We start from the raw sequence: 15212 nt of genomic DNA, 5'->3' as shown, positions 1-15212 counted from the left end.
AGGTAAACAGCAAATCCAATTCTTCTGAGTCTCACTCATCAACTTCCTTAACTTGTTTTTCAAAATCCCATTGTACCTCTCCACCAGTCCTGCTGACTGTGGGTGGTAAGCACAGTGATTCCTCAAGGAAATCCCAAAAAATCTCCCAAGTTTCTGAATTGTCTGATTGACAAAATGTGTCCCATTGTCACTATAGATTCTTTCCGGTATGCCAAATCTAGGAATTATTTCCTTTACTAGGGCCTTTGCCACTGTTGCTGCATCTGGATTCCTGGTTGGAAAAGCTTCTACCCATTTTGAAAACATATCTATGATCACTAAACAGTATTTCTTTCCTTCACATTTATTCAACTCTATGAAGTCCATACAAATAGTATGGAACGGATATGGTGGTGTAGGGAAACTCCCTTGCTTGTTTTTAAATGCTCCTTGTGCATGGTGCTTGTTACAAGTATGACAAGCTGCACAAAATTTTATTGTATAATTTATGTATCCATATGTTTGGAATATTCTATTTACTAACTGTACCATTCCCGCCTGTTGAGACATGGCTCTGCCCATGGCTCAACAAAGCTGCATATCTAAATAAATTAGACGGCAATATTGTTTTTTTCCCTTTGGAAATGTACAGTCCATTCTCAAAAATTGCACCTTGTTTTACCCATTTTTGTTTTTCTGCTTTTGTAGTAAGCATTTGCATTGTTTTTAACATGTCTAAATCTAAAATCTCAAAGGGTTGTAATTCCTCATTTAAAAATAAAGTTTCTGAGTCTGAGGCTGCTTGCTTTGCAGCTGCATCAGCTCGTGCATTACCTTTTGAAATCTTATCCTGTTGTTTTGTATGAGCTACACATTTACAAATAGCTATTTTGTTAGGCAACTGAATAGATTCTAATAGCTCCAAAATAAATTGCGCATGATTAATAGGTTTTCCACTGGATGTAATCATCCCTCTATTTTCTTCATTGTTGTGCAAACACATGCACTGTAGAAAAAGCATAATGACTATCAGTATATATGTTCACTTTCTTGCCTTCTACTAAAGTACATGCTCCTGTCAAAGCTACCAGTTCTGCTGCTTGAGCATACAAGTTGTGTGGCAAAGTTTGTGCTTCTAAAATTTCAGTGTCTGTAACTACTGCATACCCCACCAGATTCTTCCCTGTAGGACCCCTTCTGCATGAGCCATCCACGTAATATGTCACCTCAGCATCATTCAAGGGCATATCTGTAAGATCTTGTCTAGGTAAAGCTAACTGTTCATATGAGGTTGACTCAGCAGTATGGTCATACATGAAAGATGTCTAGCAGGAGAAAGGTATGCAACTTTTTCTTGTAGCAGAATTATTGCAACTGCATGAGGCATTCTCAATGTGAGAGGGTGGAATAACACTACTGAGGCTGAAGCCTGCACTGCCATTGCTGCTGCAACTACTGCTTGTACACAGTGAGGCAAAGATTGCACCACTGGGTCTAACTGTGATGAATAGTAAGCTATGGGGCATTGCTTATCCCCATGTTGTTGCTTTAATACTGATGTCATGTACCCTTGCTTACAATCTACGGTCTGAAAGAACCGTTTGTGATAATTTGGAAGTCCTAAAACTAATGAAGAAGCTATTAACTGCTTCAACCTGCAGAAAGCCATTTCTGCTTCTGTTCTCCATTGTAAAATAATTTGGTACCCAGCTCCAACAAAAATTAGTTGTACCTAAGAAAGACATTATTTCTTTCTTAGTTGTTGGTTTGGGTGCTTGCAAAATTGCTGTTTTTTTTTTCCTCTTCTCTTTTTTCCTTTATCTAGTATTTTACCTCTATTGGATATCACATATCCCAGGTATCTAACCTGTTTTTTCCAAAGTTGTAACTTACTTTTGTTTACTTTGTGTCCTTGTATTACTAAAAATTTTAATAATGCTACTGTATCCACCCTGCACTGCTGCTGGGTGCTGCTAGCAAGATGTCATTTACATAAAGTAAAATTTGACTACCTTCCGGTGGGGTAAACCCTGCCAGGTTGCTAGTCATTTTTTGTGCAAATATTATTGGGCTCTCACAATATCCCTGTGGTAGTCGAGTATATGTATACCTTTTACCCTGAAATGTAAATGCAAACCAATATTGACTATCAGGATGTATAGGTATTGAAAAGAAAGCATTGCTTATATCTACCACAGTAAAATACTTCTGTTGTGGCTTTAAATCATTCAACAAGGTATGTGGGTCTGGCACCGTAGGTGCTCTAGGTATTACTGCATTATTTACAGCTTATAAATCTTGTACCATCTGCCATTCCCCATTTGCTTTTTTAACAGGAAATAGGGGTGTATCACATGGTGAATCAGGAGATTCTACCAGTACTCCTTTTTTTTGAGTAATGCTGCTATTATAGGCTTAATTCCTACTTCTGCATCCTTTCTCAAAAGGTATTGTCTTTTCTGTGGTCTAAAAGCTGACTTTTGGGGTAATTGTAACTGGTCCTGCTGTTTGAATAAGCCCTACATCTAACTTGCCTGTTGACCACAGAGTTGTTGGAATTTTACACAAGGCCTCTTCTTTTTCTTTTAATAAAAATGCTAATCAGCTGTCCTCACTAGATTGCAAGTGTACAGCTGTATGTGTCTGTGTCAACCAATTCAGTTTTTGTTTTTGTATCCCTTGTCCTGACATTTCTAAATCAGTCTGTTTTCCCATTTTGTTACCTTTTTTTCTAAGTCTGCCCATTTAACACTTTTGTTTTTTGTCAAGCTGACATGTGGCAGTCTATTGGACTTATACAATTTCATGAATTCCTGAGGTAATGAACAGCTTACTACACTGTTTCCCTCAGTATCCCAACATAAAGTTCGTAATATTAATCTGTCAGCAGGATTTTTTTTTTGAACAATTCTTGCTTATATTTCTTATCAGGTCCTGGTGTGCTACAGTAGTATAGAGTACAATGTAACAAGTGCTGCTGATCAGTGTCAAGGGAGGGTACCTTACTGATGGCTACGTTCATCAGTTCTTTGGTTACTGCCCTGGACCAGTCATAACTAGGTCCTGGCTGTACCAATAATAGGCTTCACCCTCTGATCACACCACAAAAGCATCCATTTGTCTTTGTGCTTCCATACCCTGTATGGTAGGAACTACTGCTATGCCAAATATCTGCACAAGGTCTCTTCCCAGTAAGTTTACTGGATATTTTGCAGAAACTACAATTTTACTTTTCTGAGTCATACCTGAAACAGGGTCAGTTATTGCTATATTATGGGAGAGTGGTTCCCTGTATAGCTGTCCATTTGCTGCTTTTACTAATATATAATCAGGTGATTCAGAATGTTTTGGTAACTTGGAGGGGTGTATCAAAGTCCGTGACGCTCCTGAGTCACACAGGAATTTGACTTCCCTTCCCTCCACCAGAAGTGTCACTTCTGGTTTTGTATCTGATAGGTAGAGCTCCAGGCTCAACAATGCTAAATCTAAAATTTCATTTCCATTTTTCATCCTCTACATCTGTTTGCACTTCCTTTATTCCCTCTACTACATTCACATTTTTTTTTTGTTTATTAACCTTTCCTGATGATTTTTGGTTGTTATCACTATCATATAGTCAGTCCTCATCTCCTTTATCTTCTGTCATTGCTTTCTTATTTTGTTTACAGTCCCTAGCTAGATGCCCTTTTTACCTGACTGTAATACAAATACTTCAGCTCCGTCTTCAGCAGTGAAGACTTGTGCCCTTTCTTTTCTTTTTACTATTAAAGTGTCTTTCAGCACGTCTAGCATACTCAAGTAAGGCTTGCAGCCTGTTTGTTCAGTGATCTATCATATGCTTTGTAATAAAGCTACTGATAGAGGCAATGCAACCTTTTAAAAATGCATTTTTTAATTGTTGTTTAAAGCATTCTAATAATCTAGCATAATATCCATCTATTGTCTCATTTTCCTGTTGTATGCATTGATTAATGCAAGTTCAGTCTGCTTTAAGTTTTCATTTCTCAGAGATTCTGTCTGTCAGACCTTTCACTCTGTTGTCTAAAAATGTTTCAGAATTTTCTAAGCTTCTGTTTTTCTACAATTTGCTTCCTCAATCCACCTGTGTGCTTGAGGTATGCCTAGTTGGTGCTGCTTTTTTGCCTGACGTCCTGCATCAGATTTAAGCTTGTTTAAGGAGTTTAACTAGTGAAAGTTTATCTAGTTTACTATCAAATTCATAGTTGTTAACACATTTTGCAAAATATCTCACATTATCTGCTCGCTGCAATTGCATATACTTCACATTATCCGTTAGGGGCGGATCTCATGATCTCTCAGTGCACTGATTTCCCATGTCTTAAAAAGACTGTTACGTAACCCTTCTCTTGTACCACGTGGTATCTTATTTCCCTATATCCACAGTAGTGTCTAGAATGACTGTTTACTTTGCTTTGTTATTCCCCTGATCTATGACCAAAGATACAATACTTCGACTCTCTCTCTCCCTGCTATCACAAACCTTAGCAATACAACAGTGTAACCTGGTCCCTGATCTAAAACAAAGACAAAGAGGGAAATTCTTCTTACCTGAGCCTCCCGTTTATGACTGCATATTTTTCTTCTTGGGGCCCAGTCTTCCGCTTTTCAGCCACAGATCAGAAAGTGGACAGCCTCTTTACACACAACAATTCAGTCGGAGGTCTTTTCACTTTAAGAAGAACCATTTTGTTTTGGCAGCTTCTCCTGCGCAGATTTATTACCACCCATGCAGTCTGACCTGCAGCTTACCAAGGGAATTCCGGTCCGAAGGACCAAAATGTTAAATAAATTGTTAATTCAGACTGTAAAAATCATTAGGCATTTCAAAATGACAGTCAATAACACAGAAGGCTCAAGTTCTATAACGTTTCTTTACTCGTGTACACAAGGAGGCAAAAAACCATACATAACATGTATAGAGTTTTGACTAATTTCAGTAAGGAAGTTACATACTTTTTATACAGTTCATGATCAGCTTTTGCCCACCTTACTGACGTAGTCAGTCACAGGGCATTTACATCACTATAGTCCATAGTATTCTATTCATAAGTAAACGCTGATGTAATGCTTTTTAAAAGTTTCCCATGAGAATATTACAGCCTTGCAAGGCACCTGGTCAGTTACAATGTCTTCTTGTAGATGTTACTTCTTTCAAGGTTCTTAGATTAGTTAGTCAGTTCATCTCTTAATACGTTCCTTTGTCTCTCTGGTAAGCAGCTGCGCACTATCTCTGATAGTGTTCACAAGGCCATCCTTCTCGGTGGAAGGAAGAAAGATATACATGCATACATATTCATTTCTCTCTAACTCTGCAGATAATAATGCTGAAAGACATAAGCCTGCTGAGCTGGCTACTGTCAGGGTCAGAGTTTTAATTACACTACAGCTAAGCTTCAAGCAATTACATGCAAGATCATTTCTACTGCCATTCTAGTAAAATAGAATTAAATGCATTACATATTATACTGTTTCTAAGCTATCATTACATATATATGTTTAAGTACACAAACTAACATTACATATATATGTTTAAGTACATATTTTTCTAACAATATATATATATATATATATATATATATATACACACACACACACACACACACACACACACACACACACACACACACACACACACACACACACACACACACACACACACACACACACACACACACACACACAGAAAGAGAGGGAGCAATATTTAAAATCTGTGCCAAATTTTGAGCCTTTGCCCCTCAGTATTGTTTTGATTTTGTCCCTGATTCTTGTGCTAAGAGGTCAAGAGGTATTTTTTATCACAAGCAAATGACATTTGCATAATAAGTGACTATAACTGCTGGGAGGTGCAGTTTGTGAATGAAAGTAAGTTAAGCTCTTGTTGTTTGCTCATTTTAAGATGGCTACCTTTGCAAGGATATGCATCTATATGAAATTAGTTGGAATACTTGTAGCTATTATTTGCATGAAACAAAGATATGCAGAATGATCCTCACTTTGTCTCATATTTTTGGTGTGCTCCTCAAAAGCTGTAGTTCTCAGGCAAACTATTGAGAATTGCAATCACATTGACATGCACTTGAGTTTCAAACTTCATATCCTTCAAAAGGTAAATGCTAATGTAAAACATGTTACTGTAGCAATTTTCTAAGTGTATATTTATTTATTTTTATTTTACATTTATTAACCAGGGGTGTCTGACTGAGCCGAAAAGGCCTTTTTCAGCATAGGCCCAGGGAGAAAACCTCCACAAAGAAAGATTACAGATACATTTAGTTATTTAGACATGATCAATATAATCACAAATTACAAAAGACATGTTTTTACAGTGGTATGTGGCACATCAACAGTTACATTGGAGAGAACAAACAAAAAAAATATTAATTTAAAAATAAAGTTAATTAATAGATTTGTGGTGTACAGCTGAAATTTGGAACATAGGTAGAATACATACATAGTACACAGGTACAGTACATACATTGTAGATTAGCCAGTGTTTGTGAGTAAGACTGAAAACTATTATCAAGTACTCTAGATTTAGTATGTATACCTTATCCGCTTTCACTAGTCTGGGGAGCAATCATGGCACTGCCAACTTTGCTTGAGATGTTGCCTGATGAGGTCTTCAAAGGAGGGTTTGGATGATGTGTTTTGAATGCTAGTGGGGACAGAGTTCCATTTTTTTAGCCACTGAACTACTATATAGTGCATCTCCAAAGCTATTGTAGCTGTTGGTGACTTCTTGTAGTAGTTTGCTTGATGATCTAAGAGGCCTTTTGGCTGAGTGATGTTGTACTAGGTTTTTGAGGGCAGGACACATATTGAGGAGGTAATAGATAGAATGACAGGGGCAGAGCTGATTGTAGGTTAGGAGGTTGGGCAGTCCAAGCCAGTGGAGCTGTATCAAAGCAGTACAGTGATGAGTTCTATATGAGCAATTTGCAGCAAAGCGGGCAATTCTGTTATAGCAGGCTTCCATTTTACTTAGTTCAGTTTTGTTGAGATTAGTCAGAATGGGAGATGCATAGAGTAGGGTGGATAGAAGTTGGGAGTGAGCAATGGCTGATCTTGTGTTGTTAGTAAGAAATGGTTTGACACGGTAGAGTGATCCCAGTTTGGCATGTACTTTTTTAATAGTTAAGCTGAGATGACTATCAAATTTTAGGTGGGAGTCTATGGTTATTCCCAATAGCTTAGCCTGGGCCACTGGAGCGATTGGAGTAGCATTTGTGGAGTAGATAGTGAATTTATTGTTATCAGTGTTTTTGTTAGAAATGGTTATAATCATAAGCTGCATTTTCTTTGGATTGAGGATAAGTTGGGCTTTGGTAAGGTAGTTTTCAACATCAGAGAATGCTAGTTGAGTTGTTTGCAGGAGGGTGGGAATGTTTTATGCAGCACAGATTAAGGTAGTGTCATCTGCATACTGAATGATAGATGCATGCTGTGTGGAGGTATGGAGGTCATTTGTGAAGACTGTGAATAGTAGTTGTCCTAAGATAGAACCCTGTGGGACTCCTATAGTCATGGACAGCTGAGGAGAGAGAGAATTTTCCCATTTCACAATTTGGTACCGGTCAGTTAAGTAGCTTTGGAACCAGGTAAGAGTGGAATTTGGTTGGTGATATTGGTTTAGTTTGTTTAGCAGGATTGGGTGCGAGACTATGTCAAATGCTTTGGACATATCCAAAAAAAGAGTTGACACCTGTAGGCCTTCATTTTTTAGATGGTTTACTGTGCCTGTGAAGCAGAGGAAGGCTGTAGTGGTACTATGGGCAGGTCTGAAACCATGCTGATTTGGTGACAGGATGTTGCTGTCTAGGAGATAGTTTAGCATTTGGGTATGGATGCATTTTTCTAGGATTTTGGCAAGGGGGGAAGAGTAAAGCAATGGGTCTGTAGTTATTAAGTTCAGTGGAGGTCCCGCCTTTATGTATGGGTGTAACACAGGATATTTTCCAGAGTTTAGGCACATAGTTTTCAACAACTGATCTGTTTATGAGAGTGGAGACTGGGATAGTAATAGCATCTGCTGTGAGTTTCAAGAAATAGCTAGGGAGTAGGTCGGCTGCTGTTGATGAGGTTTTTAGTTTGGAGAGCATGCTTTTGATTATAGTGGTGGAAACTGTTTTGAGGGTAAAGCTTGTATTATTGTTATTTGTGTTGGGGCAGATAGTGAGGAAGGAACTGTCCTGTGATACTAAGGATAGAATTGAGTTCACAAGTGGGAGTTGAATTGTATTTCGATGGGAACTTTAGTGTCAGGGGTGGTTGGTTTGGGGGTAACCTTTTGGGTGGATTTTAGTAGCTGGTTTACAGTTTTCCAAAATTTAGGGGGGCTGTGTTGGTATTTAGTTTGTAATGTTGTGTAGTAGGATTTTTTGTCCAGCCTAAAGCATTTTTTTGCATGGTTGCGCAGTTCTTGGTACTTAGTTAGGCTTTGTGTTTCTTTGGTTTTTTTTATAGTAAAGCCAGGCATTGTCTCTGGACTTGAAGATTTGTTTGGTTTCTTTACTAAGCCAGGGGTTTGTAGAGGTTCTAACCTTGATTTTGCACAATGGAGCGACAGTGTCTAGGTGTTGTAGAAATGTTTTGTTGAAATATGCTACAGCCTGGTCAAGTGGGAGGGTTTTTAGGGGGGGTCCAGTCACAGTTACAGAGTAAAGTGTTGAGGACCTCAGGAGAGAACTTTTTTTATGTTTCTAGTGGACATATAGTTAGTGGTTTTGCATATGCTTGTTCTACTACGTATAAAGTATATTACGTTGTGGTCACTTAAGGTGTCTGGGAGACTGTCTGTGTGAGGGTACAATGTGGAGTTATTAGTTAGGACCCAGTCAAGGATGGATTCCCTTTTAGATTTTTTATCACATCTAGTTGGAATTTGGACTGGCTGCTGGTAGCCATGGAGATTTATTAGATTACTTGTTCGTTCTGATATACAAGTGAGCCAATCTAGGTTGAAGTCCCCCAGAATAAGGGTTTCTCACCAGGATAAGAAGTCTTCAAGGCTAGCAGGAGTATTACCAGGTGGACTACAGACCACAATTGTGGTGATGACCTTTTTAGGGTGAAGTTGAAGTTGTGAGATAAGTATGTCCCAATTATTGGGAGAGGGGTAGGAGTTTGGTAATTGACAGACAGTTAAGCTGGACTTGTACAGTAAGGCAATACCACCCCCTTTACGAAGTGGTCGTTTTGTCTAATGATATTGTAGCCGGTAGGGAGAACTTCTGAGTTAGCTATGTTTTCATTTAGCCAGGTTTCTGTTAAAGCAATTATGTCTGGGGAGTAATGTGCCATTACGGCCTGGAGTTCAGGTATTTTATTTTTGATACTTCTAATATTAATATTTAGCATTAAAAGATGGTTGGTTTTGCTGCTGTTGTTGATTTGCCCAGGGATGAAGAAAGTGGGAGGGTTATGTTCTGACGTTTGTGTTGGAGCAGTTTGTGTTGGACAGGATAGATTTGGGCCTGGGTTGGAGTGGATATCCCCACTTATGGTGAGCCTAGTTTTAAAATGGTGATACAGATGTTGGAGTTTGGTGAGGAGTGTGAGAAACTATTGTGTTTTTTTTTTTTTGGAGTAGGAATGAGAGCATATGTGTTTAGTTCTGAATTGGTGCATTATGTAGTTCTTGAACAATTGTGGGCAGATATTATTATAATGTGTGGTGTCTGTATATGAAAGTGCATAATGTAGTGTTGTGCTACTAAGTTTAGGGATATTGCTAGAATGATAACTTGTGGTGTTGTAAAGAATTATGAGAAGACAGACTAGACTTAGCTGTGTGATAATCATGGTTATAAAAAGTTTAAGTTGGTTCTAGGTGGGGGGTCTGAATAGGAATTATAGGGGTGCACTATATGTGGATGGGGAAGTAGTGTGGGTGATGTAAAAAATGCCTAGTGGGAATGAGAGTGATTGGGAGTATTTTGTGAGGAGCAAGTTGGTGTGGAATAATGTGATATGACTTGAGGAGCTGTGATTGGTGGAGGTGATGTGAGGGTGAGCTGTGGGTGTTGCTGTGATTACTATATATATATATATATATATATATATATATATATATATATATATATATATATATATATATATATATATTTATATATATCTATATGTGTGTGTGTGTGTGTGTGTGTGTGTGTGTGTGTATAAAAGCAATAATAGCTCTTAACTTTAATAACTTTAAACAATTTGGCCAAGTCTGAGGCTGAAGTAGCTACCCAAGCCAAAGACAATCATAAGGCACTTTTAGTTATGTTTGTAATCTCAAAAGCACAACAGAGCAATGCACTCAGCTGATTGTTAATGATTTTACCTACACTGAGTCTGAAGATATAGTAAATATAATCACTGATAAATTCAACTCTAACTATCCCTTAAGACATACCTGAAATTGGATCGCCACCAACTATCACACAAGGCCAAGTCCTAAAAGCGCTATCAAAACTACTGTACCAATGCGTCCTGACATTATCCCTGGGTGTGTCTACTTCAGAAGACTGACAGACCAAAAGACTGAATCGCAAAAGACTGAAAATTTAAAATACTGAACACATTTTTAAATTGGGGCAAACCCCCCTGCACCCTTCATGTAGGGGGCTATACCCCCTGCTAAATATATATATATATATATATATATATATATATATATATATATATATATATATATATATATATATATATCTATATACCAACTCCAAGATCGCACAAGAGTGGAGAAGGTGCAAATTCCATCATTCAGTATTTTGAATTTTCAGCCTTTTGGGATTCAGTTTTTTGGTTATTCAGTCTTCTGAAGTAGACCCCCCCCAGATGCACCTTAATTAGCATGAAACATGATTTAGCCACACCCCTAACAACGCTGTTCAATCTCATCCTTCATACAGGTTTTGTACCAAGTTAATGGAGAACAGCTGCAGTCATTCCCTTGCATAAGGGATGACCTTCCACAGATCCAGGCAATTACATATCCATAAGTCTGACCAGCCTCCTATGCAAAGTCATGGGAAGATGTATCATGGAACTAATTAATCAGGACTTAGGGAACCTCCAAACACTGAATTTGTCTCAGCTTGGATTCAAGTGCAGGTCATGCTTAGTCAGCCTGGTGGATATTTTTTAAAAAGTCACCAAAGTAATGGATGAATGCTGCTAAATGCTAAGAGTCTTAGCATGAAATTGCACTGATTGCAAACATTCCTTGTCCTGGAGGATGCTGACATTTGTGCAGTCACTGAAACCTGCTTAAAAGCTGCGTAGAGCACCCCAGTCTTACCAGGTTACTCATCCTACCATACTTTCAGACCACAAACAGAAGACTACAAAGCCAAAGAAGGTGAAGTTTCAATATTTATCAAAAGCTTACACACCACCAGGTTTGTCAAATGGTATGACGCACAGGAGACACTCCAAGTGCAGTTAACTGTTGGAAAAACACCTATTTAAATCATAGCTAGCTACAGACCCCCAACCACCCACTCCATCTATCTAGACTTACTTGAATCCATCAAAATTCAACCCTCTATCCTGATCCTGGGTGACTTTAACTACCCAACCATAAAGTGGGAGACCTATTCTAGCCCAAACATGAATGCACAGAGTTTCCTTGACTTTGTCAATGATAATACACTGGATCAGCTGGTCAACACCCCTACGAGAGGTGAAAATATCCTGGACCTGGTGCTAACCAACATGACTAGCCACTGTAGCATGCCTACAGTGTCATACTCCTTGGTAAGATCCGACCATAAAGTGATCACTTTCTAAGTCACCATCTCCCCTGACACCCCCACCATCAGGGTGAAACAAAAAAACTTTTGCAAAGCTGACTAGCATCTCCTAAAAGCAGGTAAAATCAACTTTGCAGCCACCATCCCTTCAGTTAGAACTACCATTAATGTCCAAGCCTACACCAAAAAACTGTATGAGCACCTACATAGCTGTATGGACTCAGGAATACCTGACAGGACCAAATCATCTTTCTTAAGGAAGAGTAAACCTGTCTGGTGGACAGCAGCAATAAACAAACTATAATAAAAGGAAAACTTGCTGTCCAAGACCAAGAAGGACCAGGTACCAAGTTGGAACCAATCTCTCCTTTGTCTGACCAAGCAAATAAGGTCAATGGTGAAATCCTATAAGGCTGACTTTGAGTCCAAATTGGCCACATCCATTAAAGTCAATCACAAAGGCCATCTTCACATACGTCTGCAATCTCAAAGGTAACACCCAAATCTGCTCTGAACTGGTGGTCAATAATATCATATACACAAATGTTGTAGATATAGCCAACCTGCTGGCAGACAAGTTCTGTGAAATCTTCACCCCCTGTCCCCCCCATCAGTAAACTAGGACATCCCCAGCACCTACCCCACTCTCCTCATCACCAGGGAGCAGGTCTTAATGCCCTCTCAAAGGCAAAAAAATTCAGTCTCCATGGGACTCAATAGCATCTCTGACTGTATCCTACATGAACTCAAGCATGAGATCTCAGCTCCATTAGGCCCCCTATTCAATCAAACAAGAGCACCGTCTTCATCCCAGCTGAATGAAGGACAGCCACTGTCATCCCTCTACACACAGGTGAAGCGTCCACTGACCCATGCAATTACAGGCCCATTAGCCTAACTAAAAACCACAGAAGAACTGGAACAAACGAAAAAAAAAAATGAAAAAACAACCAGCCAGCGTATTCCACAGATTTATTAGGTACAATAAAACTCTGATGTCTCGGCTCTATCCAAAAGCCTTCAAGTCTCCTTGATGGCTTTTGGATAGAGCTGAGACATCAGAGTTTTATTGTACCTAGTAAATCTGTGGAATACGCTGGCTGGTTGTTTTTTACATTAGCCTAAGTAGCCTGATCTGCAAGGCCATGGAATGCATTATCATGGACCTTATAAACAAGTACACTGGCAACCTCCAAATGCCTGATCCCACACAATTTGGTTTTGTCAAAGGGAGATCATGTCTGTTAAACTTGGTCGACTTCTTCAAAACAGTCACCAAAGCCTTGGATGAGGGGAAGACAGTACACACTGCCTACCTTGACCTAGCAAAGCCTTCGACACTATTCCCCACTCAGGCATATAAATAAACTCTCCCAGCTAGGCATCAACTCGTATGTTACCAAATGAGTAGCTAACTGGCTCACTGATAGAACCCACCTAGTCAAAATAAGGGAAAACACTTCTAGTAGTAGACCCGTAATGAGCAGTGTACCTCAAAGATCGGTCTTGGGGCCTCTACTGTTTGAGATATACTTTTCTGAGGTGCAAGCCAAAACCAGCGGTCTGTGGCTGACCAAGTTTGCAGATGACTGCAAGCTGGGTGCTATCTTTAATTCCCCCTAGTGATTTGAGCATCTTCCAAGTGGGCCTTACCCAAACTAATGACTGGTGCCTGAAGCATGGCCTCAAATTGAATGCCAAGAAATGCATCATTATCCCCTTTGGGGAAAATGACATCCCGACTAATTATCACATTAATAACAATGTACTAGCAACCTGGCTTCTGACCACCACATTACCTCCATTGTACAGAAGGCTTTAAATATGACCCACCTCATAAGTAAGGGTATTTCATCCAGGAACAAGGAGGTCATAACATCCCTGTACTCCTCCCTTATCAGACCCATTATAGAGTACAATGCATCCTTTGGAATGTACCTTGCCAAGCATGTGCAGCAGCTGGAAAGAACACAGAGATTCCTGACCAGGAAAATCCAGGGTCTCAACCACCTATTCAATACAGATAGGCTAAAAGCCCTGTCCTTCTACTCAGTCTCATACAGACTGCTCAGAGGTGACCTGTGTCTGGCATACAAGGCCATCTCAGACCCACTCTTGATGGAGTTGCTGCATATCTGTAAGTCAAACTCCACTCTTGCAACTCACACACAAGGCCTCAAACTGGTCTGTGACATTAATAGAACTTGTTGGCAGGATAGATTTGTGTCCCAAAGACCCCCCCATCTGAGGAATAGACTCCCTCTCCATGTCAAGCAGAGTACTTCTCTAGCACTCTTTAAGATGAACCTTGACAACTGGATGGGAAAAAGAAAATACACCCTGGGACCCACCTGTGTCCCTGGTGGACAGGGGAGACAGGTGCTGACTTTGTGGGAACACAGGCAAAATTCTTAGCTAGGATTGTAAGGGCCTGCAGGCCAATAGCCTAGTATCACAAAGATATTCTGACAGATACCAGTCAAAGGCATGATTTTTACTATGGCTCCAGTCTGTCAAGATGACCATGTGTAGAAAAGAATAACCATAATTTGTACAATCTCAGCACCATTTATTGTGGAATACATTGATTCAACCATACATTACTTAATAAATCAAACTGCATTCTTTCTTCAGGCTTAACAGACGAAACCTATTGCACCATGTATGTACAGGGGAGACAGGATTCAACTCTACCTCAACTGACAAAAGAATGCAGTACAATTTTAAATTTCATTGTATCTTAAACAGGAATGAAGAATACAAATCAAATTCATAATCATCAAAGCAGAAGTCAGAAGACCAGACTTTCTTCATGTGTAAGTCTCGTGTAACCTAACGCATGACATTTTTAACACATAGCCATTCCTTTGCATAGTCCATGGTCCATATTTGTACATACTTCTGGATCTTGCTGTACCAGTCTTTTGACATTACATCACTTCAGCTTGAAGCAACACAATAGCATCTCTTGTTCTGTGTAAATCAACACATTCAAGTGTATTTGCCTTTAGTTTGTAATAGTCCATTTGTGCTACAAATCAGTCTTCTTCTTCTTTCAGCTGCTCCCATTAGGGGTCACCACAGCAGATCATCTGTTTACATTTCTTCCTATCCTCTGCATCTTGCTCTGTCACACCAACCACCTGCATGTCCTCTTTCATCACATCCATAAACCTTATCTTAGGCCTTCCTCTTTTCCTGTTAACTGGCAGCTTCATCCTTAGCATCTTTTTCCCAATATAATCTGCATCCCTCCTCAGCACATGTCCAAACCAACGTAATATTGCCTCTCTGGCTTTGTCTCCAAACCTTCCAACCTTGTCTGACCCTCTAATATACTTATATATACTTATTACTAATCCTGTCCACCCTTGTCACACCCAGTGCAAATATTAACATCTTTAACTCTGCCACGTTCTGCTCTGACTCCTGCCTTTTTGTCAATGCCACTGTCTCCAACCCATATAACATAGCTGG

Source organism: Protopterus annectens, chromosome 1.part1, assembly GCF_019279795.1.
Source record: "Protopterus annectens isolate FY-2018-M chromosome 1.part1, PAN1.0, whole genome shotgun sequence".
Lineage (NCBI taxonomy): Eukaryota > Metazoa > Chordata > Ceratodontiformes > Protopteridae > Protopterus > Protopterus annectens.
This window is presented reverse-complemented; position numbering follows the sequence as displayed.